This window comes from Nelumbo nucifera, chromosome 4 (assembly GCF_055504915.1).
Source record: "Nelumbo nucifera cultivar China Antique chromosome 4, China Antique-T2T, whole genome shotgun sequence".
NCBI classification, from domain to species: domain Eukaryota; kingdom Viridiplantae; phylum Streptophyta; class Magnoliopsida; order Proteales; family Nelumbonaceae; genus Nelumbo; species Nelumbo nucifera.
The window spans coordinates 53,072,753-53,085,554 of NC_142652.1; the positions used below are offsets into that span (position 1 = coordinate 53,072,753).

Consider the following 12,802-nt stretch of genomic DNA (forward strand, 5'->3'; position numbering starts at 1 on the left):
AAGCTCTTACGTGAGCAGAGTGTTTGCTTTTTAGATCTGCCGCACCCCCGGATAGATGCAATACTATCGCGGGGCCCACAATGCACGACGAATGCCAAAAGCCCGGTTTTTGCACGTTTCTCATTCAGTAATGACGATTGTGCCGCAAATGGTCCGAGTATCCGGCGCGTTGTTTGCGTTTGTCTCGCCGAAACGACAAATGGAATTTGCAAATACGATATCGAAATAAAATATTAATAAAATTGGGGTGCAACACGAGGACTTCCCAGGAGGTCACCCATCCTAGGACTACTCCCGCCCATGCACACTTAACTTCGGAGTTCTGATGGGATCCGGTGCATTAGTGCTGGTATGATCGCACCCGTTTAATTCATGCTCGCTTAGATCTTTATGCACTATCTTGCTCCCCTCCATTAATTGTTTTAGACTTGAAAAAACTGTGTATGCAGCCTTCCTCCCTTGGTAACCGTGCACAAGCTCCTACGTGAGCGGAGTGTTTGCTTTTCAGATCTGTCGCACCCCCGGATAGATGCAATACTATCGCGGGGCCCACAATGCACGACGAATGCCAAAAGCCCGGTTTTTGCACGGTTCCCATTCAGTAATGACGATCGTGCCGCAAATGGTCCGAGTATCCGGCGCGTTGTTTGAGTTTGTCTCGCCGACACGACAAATGGAATTTGCAAATACGATATCGAAATAAAATATTAATAAAATTGGGGTGAAACACAAGGACTTCCCAGGAGGTCACCCATCCTAATACTACTCTCGCCCAAGCACACTTAACTTCGGAGTTCTGATGGGATCCGGTGCATTTGTGATGGTATGATCGCACAAGTTTAATTCATGCTCGCTTAGATCTTTATGAACTATCTTGCTCCCTTCCATTAATTGTTTTAGATTTGAAAAAAATGTGTATGCAGCCTTCCTCCCTTGGTAACCGTGCACAAGCTCCTACGTGAGCGGAGTGTTTGCTTTTCAGATATGCCGCACCTCCGGATAGATGCAATACTATCGCGGGGCCCACAATGCACGACGAATGCCGAAAGCCCGGTTCTTGCATCGTTGCCATTCAGTAATGACAATCGTGCCGCAAATGGTCCGAGTATCCGACACGTTGTTTGCGTTTGTCTCACCGAAACGACAAATGGAATTTGCAAATACGATATCGAAATAAAATATTAATAAAATTCTGGTGCAACACGATGACTTCCCAGGAGGTCACCCATCCTAGTACTACTCTCGCCCATGCACACTTAACTTCGGAGTTCTGATGGGATCCGGTGCATTAGTGCTGGTATGATCGCACCCGTTTAATTCATGCTCGCTTAGATCTTTATGCACTATCTTGCTCCCCTCCATTAATTGTTTTAGACTTGAAAAAACTGTGTATGCAGCCTTCCTCCCTTGGTAACCGTGCACAAGCTCCTACGTGAGCAGAGCGTTTGCTTTTCAGATCTGCCGCACCCCCTGATAGATGCAATACTATCGCGGGGCCCACAATGCACGACGAATGCCAAAAGCCCGGTTTTTGCACGGTTCCCATTCAGTAATGACAATCGTGCCGCAAATGGTCCGAGTATCCGGCACGTTGTTTGCGTTTGTCTCGCCGAAACGACAAATGGAATTTGCAAATACGATATCAAAATAAAATATTAATAAAATTGGGGTGCAACACGAGGACTTCCCAGGAGGTCACCCATCCTAGTACTACTCTCGCCCAAGCACGCTTAACTTCGGAGTTCTGATGGGATCCTATGCATTAGTGCTGATATGATCGCACCCATCTAATTCATGCTCGCTTAGATCTTTATGCACTATGTTGCTCCCCTCCATTAATTGTTTTAGATTTGAAAAAACTGTGTATGCAGCCTTCCTCCCTTGGTAACCGTGCACAAGCTCGTACGTGAGCAGAGTGTTTGCATTTCAGATCTGCCGCACCCCCGGATAGATGCAATATTATCGCGGGGCCCACAATGCACGACGAATGCCAAAAGCCCGGTTTTTGCATGGTTCCCATTCAGTAATGACAATCGTGCCGCAAATGGTCCGAGTATCCGGCACGTTGTTTGCGTTTGTCTCACCGAAACGACAAATGGAATTTGCAAATACGATATCGAAATTAAATATTAATAAAATTGGGGTGCAACACGAGGACTTCCCCGGAGGTCACCCATCCTAGTACTACTCTCGCCCAAGCACACTTAACTTCGGAGTTCTGATGGGATCCGGTGCATTTGTGCTGGTATGATCGCACCCGTTTAATTCATGCTCGCTTAGATCTTTATGAACTATCTTGCTCCCTACCATTAATTGTTTTAGATTTGAAAAAAATGTGTATGCAGCCTTCCTCCCTTGGTAACCGTGCACAAGCTCCTACGTGAGCGGAGTGTTTGCTTTTCAGATCTGCAGCACCTCCGGATAGATCCAATACTATCGCGGGGCCCACAATGCATGTCGAATAAAGAAAGCCCGGTTCTTGCATCGTTGCCATTCAGTAATGACGATCGTGCCGCAAATGGTCCGAGCATCCGACGCATTGTTTCCTGTTGTCTCCCAGAAACAACAAATGGAATTTGCAAATACAAATCAAAATAAAATATTAATAAAATTGGGGTGCAACACGAGGACTTCCCAGGAGGTCACCCATCCTAGTACTACTCTCGCCCAAGCACGCTTAACTTCGGAGGTCTGATGGGATCCGGTGCATTAGTGCTGGTATGATCGCACCCATTTAATTCATGCTCGCTTAGATCTTTATGCTCTATCTTGCTCCCCTCCATTAATTGTTTTAGACTTGAAATAAACTGTGTATGCAGCCTTCCTCCCTTGGTAACCGTGCACAAGCTCTTACGTGAGCAGAGTGTTCGCTTTTTAGATCTGCCGCACCCCCAGATAGATGCAATACTATCGCGGGGCCCACAATGCACGACGAATGCCAAAAGCCCGGTTTTTTCACGGTTCCCATTCAGTAATGACAATCGTGCCGCAAATGGTCCGAGTATCCGGCACGTTGTTTGCGTTTGTCTCACCGAAACGACAAATGGAATTTGCAAATACGATATCGAAATAAAATATTAATAAAATTGGGGTGCAACACGAGGACTTCCCAGGAGGTCACCCATCCTAGGACTACTCCCGCCCATGCACACTTAACTTCGGAGTTCTGATGGGATCCGGTGCATTAGTGCTGGTATGATCGCACCCGTTTAATTCATGCTCGCTTAGATCTTTATGCACTATCTTGCTCCCCTCCATTAATTGTTTTAGACTTGAAAAAACTGTGTATGCAGCCTTCCTCCCTTGGTAACCGTGCACAAGCTCCTACGTGAGAAGAGTGTTTGCTTTTCAGATCTGCCGAACCCCCGGATAGATGCAATACTATCGCGGGGCCCACAATGCACGACGAATGCCAAAAGCCCGGTTTTTGCACGGTTCCCATTCAGTAATGACGATCGTGCCGCAAATGGTCCGAGTATCCGGCGCGTTGTTTGAGTTTGTCTCGCCGACACGACAAATGGAATTTGCAAATACGATATCGAAATAAAATATTAATAAAATTGGGGTGAAACACAAGGACTTCCCAGGAGGTCACCCATCCTAATACTACTCTCGCCCAAGCACACTTAACTTCGGAGTTCTGATGGGATCCGGTGCATTTGTGATGGTATGATCGCACAAGTTTAATTCATGCTCGCTTAGATCTTTATGAACTATCTTGCTCCCTTCCATTAATTGTTTTAGATTTGAAAAAAATGTGTATGCAGCCTTCCTCCCTTGGTAACCGTGCACAAGCTCCTATGTGAGCGGAGTGTTTGCTTTTCAGATCTGCCGCACCTCCGGATAGATGCAATACTATCGCGGGGCCCACAATGCACGACGAATGCCGAAAGCCCGGTTCTTGCATCGTTGCCATTCAGTAATGACGATCGTGCCGCAAATGGTCCGAGTATCCGACGCATTGTTTCCAGTTGTCTCCCAGAAACAACAAATGGAATTTGCAAATACAAATCAAAATAAAATATTAATAAAATTGGGGTGCAACACGAGGACTTCCCAGGAGGTCACCCTTCCTAGTACTACTCTCGCCCAAGCACGCTTAACTTCGGAGTTCTGATGAGATCCGGTGCATTAGTGCTGGTATGATCGCACCCGTTTAATTCATGCTCGCTTAGATCTTTGTGCACTATCTTGCTCCCCTCCATTAATTGTTTTAGACTTGAAAAAACTGTGTATGCAGCCTTCCTCCCTTGGTAACCGTGCACAAGCTCCTACGTGAGCAGAGTGTTTGCTTTTCAGATCTGTCGCACCCCCGGATAGATGCAATACTATCGCGGGGCCCACAATGCACGACGAATGCCAAAAGCCCGGTTTTTGCACGGTTCTCATTCAGTAATGACGATTGTGCCGCAAATGGTCCGAGTATCCGGCGCGTTGTTTGCGTTTGTCTCGCCGAAACGACAAATGGAATTTGCAAATACGATATCGAAATAAAATATTAATAAAATTGGGGTGCAACACGAGGACTTCACAGGAGGTCACCCATCCTAGTACTACTCTCGCCCAAGCACGCTTAACTTCGGAGTTCTAATGGGATCCAGTGCATTTGTGCTGCTCTGATCGCACCCGTTTAATTCATGCTCGCTTAGATCTTTATGCACTATCTTGCTCCCCTCCATTAATTGTTTTAGACTTGAAAAAACTGTGTATGCAGCCTTCCTCCCTTGGTAACCGTGCACAAGCTCTTACGTGAGCAGAGTGTTTGCTTTTTAGATCTGCCGCACCCCCGGATAGATGCAATACTATCGCGGGGCCCACAATGCACGACGAATGCCAAAAGCCCGGTTTTTGCACGTTTCTCATTCAGTAATGACGATTGTGCCGCAAATGGTCCGAGTATCCGGCGCGTTGTTTGCGTTTGTCTCGCCGAAACGACAAAAGGAATTTGCAAATACGATATCGAAATAAAATATTAATAAAATTGGGGTGCAACACGAGGACTTCCCAGGAGGTCACCCATCCTAGGACTACTCCCGCCCATGCACACTTAACTTCGGAGTTCTGATGGGATCCGGCGCATTAGTGCTGGTATGATCGCACCCGTTTAATTCATGCTCGCTTAGATCTTTATGCACTATCTTGCTCCCCTCCATTAATTGTTTTAGACTTGAAAAAACTGTGTATGCAGCCTTCCTCCCTTGGTAACCGTGCACAAGCTCCTACGTGAGCGGAGTGTTTGCTTTTCAGATCTGTCGCACCCCCGGATAGATGCAATACTATCGCGGGGCCCACAATGCACGACGAATGCCAAAAGCCCGGTTTTTGCACGGTTCCCATTCAGTAATGACGATCGTGCCGCAAATGGTCCGAGTATCCGGCGCGTTGTTTGAGTTTGTCTCGCCGACACGACAAATGGAATTTGCAAATACGATATCGAAATAAAATATTAATAAAATTGGGGTGAAACACAAGGACTTCCCAGGAGGTCACCCATCCTAATACTACTCTCGCCCAAGCACACTTAACTTCGGAGTTCTGATGGGATCCGGTGCATTTGTGATGGTATGATCGCACAAGTTTAATTCATGCTCGCTTAGATCTTTATGAACTATCTTGCTCCCTTCCATTAATTGTTTTAGATTTGAAAAAAATGTGTATGCAGCCTTCCTCCCTTGGTAACCGTGCACAAGCTCCTACGTGAGCGGAGTGTTTGCTTTTCAGATCTGCCGCACCTCCGGATAGATGCAATACTATCGCGGGGCCCACAATGCACGACGAATGCCGAAACCCGGTTCTTGCATCGTTGCCATTCAGTAATGACGATCGTGCCGCAAATGGTCCGAGTATCCGACGCATTGTTTCCAGTTGTCTCCCAGAAACAACAAATGGAATTTGCAAATACAAATCAAAATAAAATATTAATAAAATTGGGGTGCAACATGAGGACTTCCCAGGAGGTCACCCTTCCTAGTACTACTCTCGCCCAAGCACGCTTAACTTCGGAGTTCTGATGAGATCCGGTGCATTAGTGCTGGTATGATCGCACCCGTTTAATTCATGCTCGCTTAGATCTTTGTGCACTATCTTGCTCCCCTCCATTAATTGTTTTAGACTTGAAAAAACTGTGTATGCAGCCTTCCTCCCTTGGTAACCGTGCACAAGCTCCTACGTGACCAGAGTGTTTGCTTTTCAGATCTGTCGCACCCCCGGATAGATGCAATACTATCGCGGGGCCCACAATGCACGACGAATGCCAAAAGCCCGGTTTTTGCACGGTTATCATTCAGTAATGACGATTGTGCCGCAAATGGTCCGAGTATCCGGCGCGTTGTTTGCGTTTGTCTCGCCGAAACGACAAATGGAATTTGCAAATACGATATCAAAATAAAATATTAATAAAATTGGGGTGCAACACGAGGACTTCCCAGGAGGTCACCCATCCTAGGACTACTCTCGCCCATGCACACTTAACTTCGGAGTTCTGATGGGATCCGGTGCATTAGTGCTGGTATGATCGCACCCGTTTAATTCATGCTCGCTTAGATCTTTATGCACTATCTTGCTCCCCTCCATTAATTGTTTTAGATTTGAAAAAACTGTGTATGCAGCCTTCCTCCCTTGGTAACCGTGCACAAGCTCCTACGTGAGCAGAGTGTTTGCATTTCAGATCTGCCGCACCCCCGGATAGATGCAATACTATCGCGGGGCCCACAATGCATGACGAATGCCGAAAGCCCGGTTCTTGCATCGTTGCCATTCAGTAATGACGATCGTGCCGCAAATGGTCCGAGTATCCGACGGATTGTTTCCAGTTGTCTCCCAGAAACAACAAATGGAATTTGCAAATACAAATCAAAATAAAATATTAATAAAATTGGGGTGCAACACGAGGACTTCCCAGGAGGTCACCCATCCTAGTACTACTCTCGCCCAAGCACGCTTAACTTCGGAGTTCTGATGGGATCCGGTGCATTAGTGCTGGTATGATCGCACCCGTTTAATTCATGCTCGCTTAGATCTTTATGCACTATCTTGCTCCCCTCCATTAATTGTTTTAGACTTGAAAAGACTGTGTATGCAGCCTTCCTCCCTTGGTAACCGTGCACAAGCTCCTACGTGAGCGGAGTGTTTGCTTTTCAGATCTGCCGCACCTCCGGATAGATGCAATACTATCGCGGGGCCCACATTGCACGACGAATGCCGAAAGCCCGGTTCTTGCATCGTTGCCATTCAGTAATGACAATCGTGCCGCAAATGGTCCGAGTATCCGGCACGTTGTTTGCGTTTGTCTCACCGAAACGACAAATGGAATTTGCAAATACGATATCGAAATAAAATATTAATAAAATTGGGGTGCAACACGATGACTTCCCAGGAGGTCACCCATCCTAGTACTACTCTCGCCCATGCACACTTAACTTCGGAGTTCTGATGGGATCCGGTGCATTAGTGCTGGTATGATCGCACCCGTTTAATTCATGCTCGCTTAGATCTTTATGCACTATCTTGCTCCCCTCCATTAATTGTTTTAGACTTGAAAAAACTGTGTATGCAGCCTTCCTCCCTTGGTAACCGTGCAATAGCTCCTACGTGAGCAGAGCGTTTGCTTTTCAGATCTGCCGCACCCCCTGATAGATGCAATACTATCGCGGGGCCCACAATGCACGACGAATGCCAAAAGCCCGGTTTTTGCACGGTTCCCATTCAGTAATGACAATCGTGCCGCAAATGGTCCGAGTATCCGGCACGTTGTTTGCGTTTGTCTCGCCGAAACGACAAATGGAATTTGCAAATACGATATCAAATTAAAATATTAATAAAATTGGGGTGCAACACGAGGACTTCCCAGGAGGTCACCCATCCTAGTACTACTCTCGCCCAAGCACGCTTAACTTCGGAGTTCTGATGGGATCCTATGCATTAGTGCTGATATGATCGCACCCATCTAATTCATGCTCGCTTAGATCTTTATGCACTATGTTGCTCCCCTCCATTAATTGTTTTAGATTTGAAAAAACTGTGTATGCAGCCTTCCTCCCTTGGTAACCGTGCACAAGCTCGTACGTGAGCAGAGTGTTTGCATTTCAGATCTGCCGCACCCCCGGATAGATGCAATATTATCGCGGGGCCCACAATGCACGACGAATGCCAAAAGCCCGGTTTTTGCATGGTTCCCATTCAGTAATGACAATCGTGCCGCAAATGGTCCGAGTATCCGGCACGTTGTTTGCGTTTGTCTCACCGAAACGACAAATGGAATTTGCAAATACGATATCGAAATTAAATATTAATAAAATTGGGGTGCAACACGAGGACTTCCCCGGAGGTCACCCATCCTAGTACTACTCTCGCCCAAGCACACTTAACTTCGGAGTTCTGATGGGATCCGGTGCATTTGTGCTGGTATGATCGCACCCGTTTAATTCATGCTCGCTTAGATCTTTATGAACTATCTTGCTCCCTACCATTAATTGTTTTAGATTTGAAAAAAATGTGTATGCAGCCTTCCTCCCTTGGTAACCGTGCACAAGCTCCTACGTGAGCGGAGTGTTTGCTTTTCAGATCTGCAGCACCTCCGGATAGATCCAATACTATCGCGGGGCCCACAATGCATGTCGAATAAAGAAAGCCCGGTTCTTGCATCGTTGCCATTCAGTAATGACGATCGTGCCGCAAATGGTCCGAGCATCCGACGCATTGTTTCCTGTTGTCTCCCAGAAACAACAAATGGAATTTGCAAATACAAATCAAAATAAAATATTAATAAAATTGGGGTGCAACACGAGGACTTCCCAGGAGGTCACCCATCCTAGTACTACTCTCGCCCAAGCACGCTTAACTTCGGAGGTCTGATGGGATCCGGTGCATTAGTGCTGGTATGATCGCACCCATTTAATTCATGCTCGCTTAGATCTTTATGCTCTATCTTGCTCCCCTCCATTAATTGTTTTAGACTTGAAATAAACTGTGTATGCAGCCTTCCTCCCTTGGTAACCGTGCACAAGCTCTTACGTGAGCAGAGTGTTTGCTTTTTAGATCTGCCGCACCCCCAGATAGATGCAATACTATCGCGGGGCCCACAATGCACGACGAATGCCAAAAGCCCGGTTTTTTCACGGTTCCCATTCAGTAATGACAATCGTGCCGCAAATGGTCCGAGTATCCGGCACGTTGTTTGCGTTTGTCTCACCGAAACGACAAATGGAATTTGCAAATACGATATCGAAATTAAATATTAATAAAATTGGGGTGCAACACGAGGACTTCCCCGGAGGTCACCCATCCTAGTACTACTCTCGCCCAAGCACACTTAACTTCAGAGTTCTGATGGGATCCGGTGCATTTGTGCTGGTATGATCGCACCCGTTTAATTCATGCTCGCTTAGATCTTTATGAACTATCTTGCTCCCTTCCATTAATTGTTTTAGATTTGAAAAAAATGTGTATGCAGCCTTCCTCCCTTGGTAACCGTGCACAAGCTCCTACGTGAGCGGAGTGTTTGCTTTTCAGATCTGCAGCACCTCCGGATAGATGCAATACTATCGCGGGGCCCACAATGCATGACGAATGCCGAAAGCCCGGTTCTTGCATCGTTGCCATTCAGTAATGACGATCGTGCCGCAAATGGTCCGAGTATCCGACGCATTGTTTCCAGTTGTCTCCCAGAAACAACAAATGGAATTTGCAAATACAAATCAAAATAAAATATTAATAAAATTGGGGTGCAACACGAGGACTTCCCAGGAGGTCACCCATCCTAATACTACTCTCGCCCAAGCACGCTTAACTTCGGAGTTCTGATGGGATACGGTGCATTAGTGCTGGTATGATCGCACACGTTTAATTCATGCTCGCTTAGATCTTTATGCACTATCTTGCTCCCCTCCATTAATTGTTTTAGACTTGAAAAAACTGTGTATGCAGCCTTCCTCCCTTGGTAACCGTGCACAAGCTCTTACGTGAGCAGAGTGTTTGCTTTTTAGATCTGCCGCACCCCCGGATAGATGCAATACTATCGCGGGGCCCACAATGCATGACGAATGCCGAAAGCCCGGTTCTTGCATCGTTGCCATTCAGTAATGACGATCGTGCCGCAAATGGTCCGAGTATCCGACGCATTGTTTCCAGTTGTCTCCCAGAAACAACAAATGGAATTTGCAAATACAAATCAAAATAAAATATTAATAAAATTGGGGTGCAACACGAGGACTTGCCAGGAGGTCACCCATCCTAGTACTACTCTCGCAGAAGCACGCTTAACTTCGGAGTTCTGATGGGATCCGGTGCATTAGTGCTGGTATGATCGCAACTGTTTAATTCATGCTCGCTTAGATCTTTATGCACTATCTTGCTCCCCTCCATTAATTGTTTTAGACTTGAAAAAAACTGTGTATGCAGCCTTCCTCCCTTGGTAACCGTGCACAAGCTCTTACGTGAGCAGAGTGTTTGCTTTTTAGATCTGCCGCACCCCCGGATAGATGCAATACTATCGCGGGGCCCACAATGCACGACGAATGCCAAAAGCCCGGTTTTTTCACGGTTCCCATTCAGTAATGACAATCGTGCCGCAAATGGTCCGAGTATCCGGCGCGTTGTTTGCGTTTGTCTCGCCGAAACGACAAATGGAATTTGCAAATACGATATCGAAATAAAATATTAATAAAATTGGGGTGCAACAAGAGTACTTCCCAGGAGGTCACCCATCCTAGGACTACTCCCGCCCATGCACACTTAACTTCGGAGTTCTGATGGGATCCGGTGCATTAGTGCTGGTATGATCTTACCCGTTTAATTCATGCTCGCTTAGATCTTTATGCACTATCTTGCTCCCCTCCATTAATTGTTTTAGATTTGAAAAAACTGTGTATGCAGCCTTCCTCCCTTGGTAACCGTGCACAAGCTCCTACGTGAGCAGAGTGTTTGCATTTCAGATCTGCCGCACCCCCGGATAGATGCAATACTATCGCGGGGCCCACAATGCATGACGAATGCCGAAAGCCCGGTTCTTGCATCGTTGCCATTCAGTAATGACGATCGTGCCGCAAATGGTCCGAGTATCCGACGCATTGTTTCCAGTTGTCTCCCAGAAACAACAAATGAAATTTGCAAATACAAATCAAAATAAAATATTAATAAAATTGGGGTGCAACACGAGGACTTCCCAGGAGGTCACCCATCCTAGTACTACTCTCGCCCAAGCACGCTTAACTTCGGAGTTCTGATGGGATCCGGTGCATTAGTGCTGGTATGATCGCACCCGTTTAATTCATGCTCGCTTAGATCTTTATGCACTATCTTGCTCCCCTCCATTAATTGTTTTAGACTTGAAAAAACTGTGTATGCAGCCTTCCTCCCTTGGTAACCGTGCACAAGCTCTTACGTGAGCAGAGTGTTTGCTTTTTAGATCTGCCGCACCCCCGGATAGATGCAATACTATCGCGGGGCCCACAATGCACGACGAATGCCAAAAGCCCGGTTTTTTCACGGTTCCCATTCAGTAATGACAATCGTGCCGCAAATGGTCCGAGTATCTGGCGCGTTGTTTGCGTTTGTCTCACCGAAACGACAAATGGAATTTGCAAATACGATATCGAAATAAAATATTAATAAAATTGGGGTGCAACACGAGGACTTCCCAGGAGGTCACCCATCCTAGGACTACTCCCGCCCATGCACACTTAACTTCGGAGTTCTGATGGGATCCGGTGCATTAGTGCTGGTATGATCGCACCCGTTTAATTCATGCTCGCTTAGATCTTTATGCACTATCTTGCTCCCCTCCATTAATTGTTTTAGACTTGAAAAAACTGTGTATGCAGCCTTCCTCCCTTGGTAACCGTGCACAAGCTCTTACGCGAGCAGAGTGTTTGCTTTTCAGATCTGCCGCACCCCCGGATAGATGCAATACTATCGCGGGGCCCACAATGCACGACGAATGCCAAAAGCCCGGTTTTTGCACGGTTCCCATTCAGTAATGACGATCGTGCCGCAAATGGTCCGAGTATCCGGCGCGTTGTTTGAGTTTGTCTCGCCGACACGACAAATGGAATTTGCAAATACGATATCGAAATAAAATATTAATAAAATTGGGGTGCAACACGAGGACTTCCCAGGAGGTCACCCATCCTAGTACTACTCTCGCCCAAGCACGCTTAACTTCGGAGTTCTGATGGGATCCGGTGCATTAGTGCTGGTATGCTCGCACCCGTTTAATTCATGCTCGCTTAGATCTTTATGCACTATCTTGCTCCCCTCCATTAATTGTTTTAGACTTGAAAAAACTGTGTATGCAGCCTTCCTCCCTTGGTAACCGTGCACAAGCTCTTACGTGAGCAGAGTGTTTGCTTTTTAGATCTGCCGCACCCCCGGATAGATGCAATACTATCGCGGGGCCCACAATGCACGACGAATGCCAAAAGCCCGGTTTTTTCACGGTTCCCATTCAGTAATGACAATCGTGCCGCAAATGGTCCGAGTATCCGGCGCGTTGTTTGCGTTTGTCTCACCGAAACGACAAATGGAATTTGCAAATACGATATCGAAATAAAATATTAATAAAATTGGGGTGCAACACGAGGACTTCCCAGGAGGTCACCCATCCTAGGACTACTCCCGCCCATGCACACTTAACTTCGGAGTTCTGATGGGATCCGGTGCATTAGTGCTGGTATGATCGCACCCGTTTAATTCATGCTCGCTTAGATCTTTATGCACTATCTTGCTCCCCTCCATTAATTGTTTTAGACTTGAAAAAACTGTGTATGCAGCCTTCCTCCCTTGGTAACCGTGCACAAGCTCCTAC

At 46.6% G+C, this 12,802-nt stretch overlaps 21 non-coding genes and 6 pseudogenes across 21 annotated transcripts; all 27 read right to left on the reverse strand.

The window, feature by feature from the left end:
* Positions 1–244: 244 nt before the first annotated feature.
* LOC148798530 (5S ribosomal RNA) lies at positions 245–363 on the reverse strand. The gene has a single exon (XR_016074323.1). It is a non-coding gene; the product is annotated as a 5S ribosomal RNA (ribosomal RNA).
* Positions 364–718: 355 nt separating this feature from the next.
* LOC148798531 (5S ribosomal RNA) lies at positions 719–837 on the reverse strand (annotated as a pseudogene).
* Positions 838–1,192: 355 nt separating this feature from the next.
* LOC148798532 (5S ribosomal RNA) lies at positions 1,193–1,311 on the reverse strand. Its single transcript, XR_016069432.1, has one exon. It is a non-coding gene; the product is annotated as a 5S ribosomal RNA (ribosomal RNA).
* Positions 1,312–1,666: 355 nt separating this feature from the next.
* Positions 1,667–1,785, reverse strand: LOC148798533 (5S ribosomal RNA). The gene has a single exon (XR_016069371.1). It is a non-coding gene; the product is annotated as a 5S ribosomal RNA (ribosomal RNA).
* Positions 1,786–2,140: 355 nt separating this feature from the next.
* On the reverse strand, positions 2,141–2,259 carry LOC148798534 (5S ribosomal RNA). Its single transcript, XR_016070940.1, has one exon. It is a non-coding gene; the product is annotated as a 5S ribosomal RNA (ribosomal RNA).
* A 354-nt stretch (positions 2,260–2,613) lies between these two features.
* LOC148798535 (5S ribosomal RNA) lies at positions 2,614–2,732 on the reverse strand. The gene has a single exon (XR_016071341.1). It is a non-coding gene; the product is annotated as a 5S ribosomal RNA (ribosomal RNA).
* Positions 2,733–3,088: 356 nt separating this feature from the next.
* Positions 3,089–3,207, reverse strand: LOC148798536 (5S ribosomal RNA). Its single transcript, XR_016074324.1, has one exon. It is a non-coding gene; the product is annotated as a 5S ribosomal RNA (ribosomal RNA).
* Positions 3,208–3,562: 355 nt separating this feature from the next.
* Positions 3,563–3,681, reverse strand: LOC148798537 (5S ribosomal RNA; annotated as a pseudogene).
* A 354-nt stretch (positions 3,682–4,035) lies between these two features.
* On the reverse strand, positions 4,036–4,154 carry LOC148798538 (5S ribosomal RNA). Its single transcript, XR_016072504.1, has one exon. It is a non-coding gene; the product is annotated as a 5S ribosomal RNA (ribosomal RNA).
* Positions 4,155–4,509: 355 nt separating this feature from the next.
* LOC148798539 (5S ribosomal RNA) lies at positions 4,510–4,628 on the reverse strand (annotated as a pseudogene).
* A 355-nt stretch (positions 4,629–4,983) lies between these two features.
* Positions 4,984–5,102, reverse strand: LOC148798540 (5S ribosomal RNA). The gene has a single exon (XR_016075380.1). It is a non-coding gene; the product is annotated as a 5S ribosomal RNA (ribosomal RNA).
* A 355-nt stretch (positions 5,103–5,457) lies between these two features.
* On the reverse strand, positions 5,458–5,576 carry LOC148798541 (5S ribosomal RNA; annotated as a pseudogene).
* Positions 5,577–5,929: 353 nt separating this feature from the next.
* On the reverse strand, positions 5,930–6,048 carry LOC148798542 (5S ribosomal RNA). The gene has a single exon (XR_016075684.1). It is a non-coding gene; the product is annotated as a 5S ribosomal RNA (ribosomal RNA).
* Positions 6,049–6,403: 355 nt separating this feature from the next.
* LOC148798543 (5S ribosomal RNA) lies at positions 6,404–6,522 on the reverse strand. Its single transcript, XR_016074541.1, has one exon. It is a non-coding gene; the product is annotated as a 5S ribosomal RNA (ribosomal RNA).
* Positions 6,523–6,876: 354 nt separating this feature from the next.
* LOC148798544 (5S ribosomal RNA) lies at positions 6,877–6,995 on the reverse strand. Its single transcript, XR_016075651.1, has one exon. It is a non-coding gene; the product is annotated as a 5S ribosomal RNA (ribosomal RNA).
* Positions 6,996–7,350: 355 nt separating this feature from the next.
* Positions 7,351–7,469, reverse strand: LOC148798545 (5S ribosomal RNA). Its single transcript, XR_016073361.1, has one exon. It is a non-coding gene; the product is annotated as a 5S ribosomal RNA (ribosomal RNA).
* A 355-nt stretch (positions 7,470–7,824) lies between these two features.
* On the reverse strand, positions 7,825–7,943 carry LOC148798546 (5S ribosomal RNA). The gene has a single exon (XR_016069372.1). It is a non-coding gene; the product is annotated as a 5S ribosomal RNA (ribosomal RNA).
* A 355-nt stretch (positions 7,944–8,298) lies between these two features.
* LOC148798547 (5S ribosomal RNA) lies at positions 8,299–8,417 on the reverse strand. Its single transcript, XR_016070941.1, has one exon. It is a non-coding gene; the product is annotated as a 5S ribosomal RNA (ribosomal RNA).
* A 354-nt stretch (positions 8,418–8,771) lies between these two features.
* On the reverse strand, positions 8,772–8,890 carry LOC148798548 (5S ribosomal RNA). Its single transcript, XR_016071343.1, has one exon. It is a non-coding gene; the product is annotated as a 5S ribosomal RNA (ribosomal RNA).
* A 356-nt stretch (positions 8,891–9,246) lies between these two features.
* On the reverse strand, positions 9,247–9,365 carry LOC148798549 (5S ribosomal RNA). The gene has a single exon (XR_016072367.1). It is a non-coding gene; the product is annotated as a 5S ribosomal RNA (ribosomal RNA).
* A 354-nt stretch (positions 9,366–9,719) lies between these two features.
* Positions 9,720–9,838, reverse strand: LOC148798550 (5S ribosomal RNA). Its single transcript, XR_016069942.1, has one exon. It is a non-coding gene; the product is annotated as a 5S ribosomal RNA (ribosomal RNA).
* A 354-nt stretch (positions 9,839–10,192) lies between these two features.
* On the reverse strand, positions 10,193–10,311 carry LOC148798551 (5S ribosomal RNA; annotated as a pseudogene).
* A 356-nt stretch (positions 10,312–10,667) lies between these two features.
* LOC148798552 (5S ribosomal RNA) lies at positions 10,668–10,786 on the reverse strand (annotated as a pseudogene).
* Positions 10,787–11,140: 354 nt separating this feature from the next.
* On the reverse strand, positions 11,141–11,259 carry LOC148798553 (5S ribosomal RNA). Its single transcript, XR_016075663.1, has one exon. It is a non-coding gene; the product is annotated as a 5S ribosomal RNA (ribosomal RNA).
* Positions 11,260–11,614: 355 nt separating this feature from the next.
* LOC148798554 (5S ribosomal RNA) lies at positions 11,615–11,733 on the reverse strand. The gene has a single exon (XR_016074325.1). It is a non-coding gene; the product is annotated as a 5S ribosomal RNA (ribosomal RNA).
* A 355-nt stretch (positions 11,734–12,088) lies between these two features.
* On the reverse strand, positions 12,089–12,207 carry LOC148798555 (5S ribosomal RNA). The gene has a single exon (XR_016071846.1). It is a non-coding gene; the product is annotated as a 5S ribosomal RNA (ribosomal RNA).
* Positions 12,208–12,562: 355 nt separating this feature from the next.
* LOC148798556 (5S ribosomal RNA) lies at positions 12,563–12,681 on the reverse strand. Its single transcript, XR_016074326.1, has one exon. It is a non-coding gene; the product is annotated as a 5S ribosomal RNA (ribosomal RNA).
* Positions 12,682–12,802: the final 121 nt, after the last annotated feature.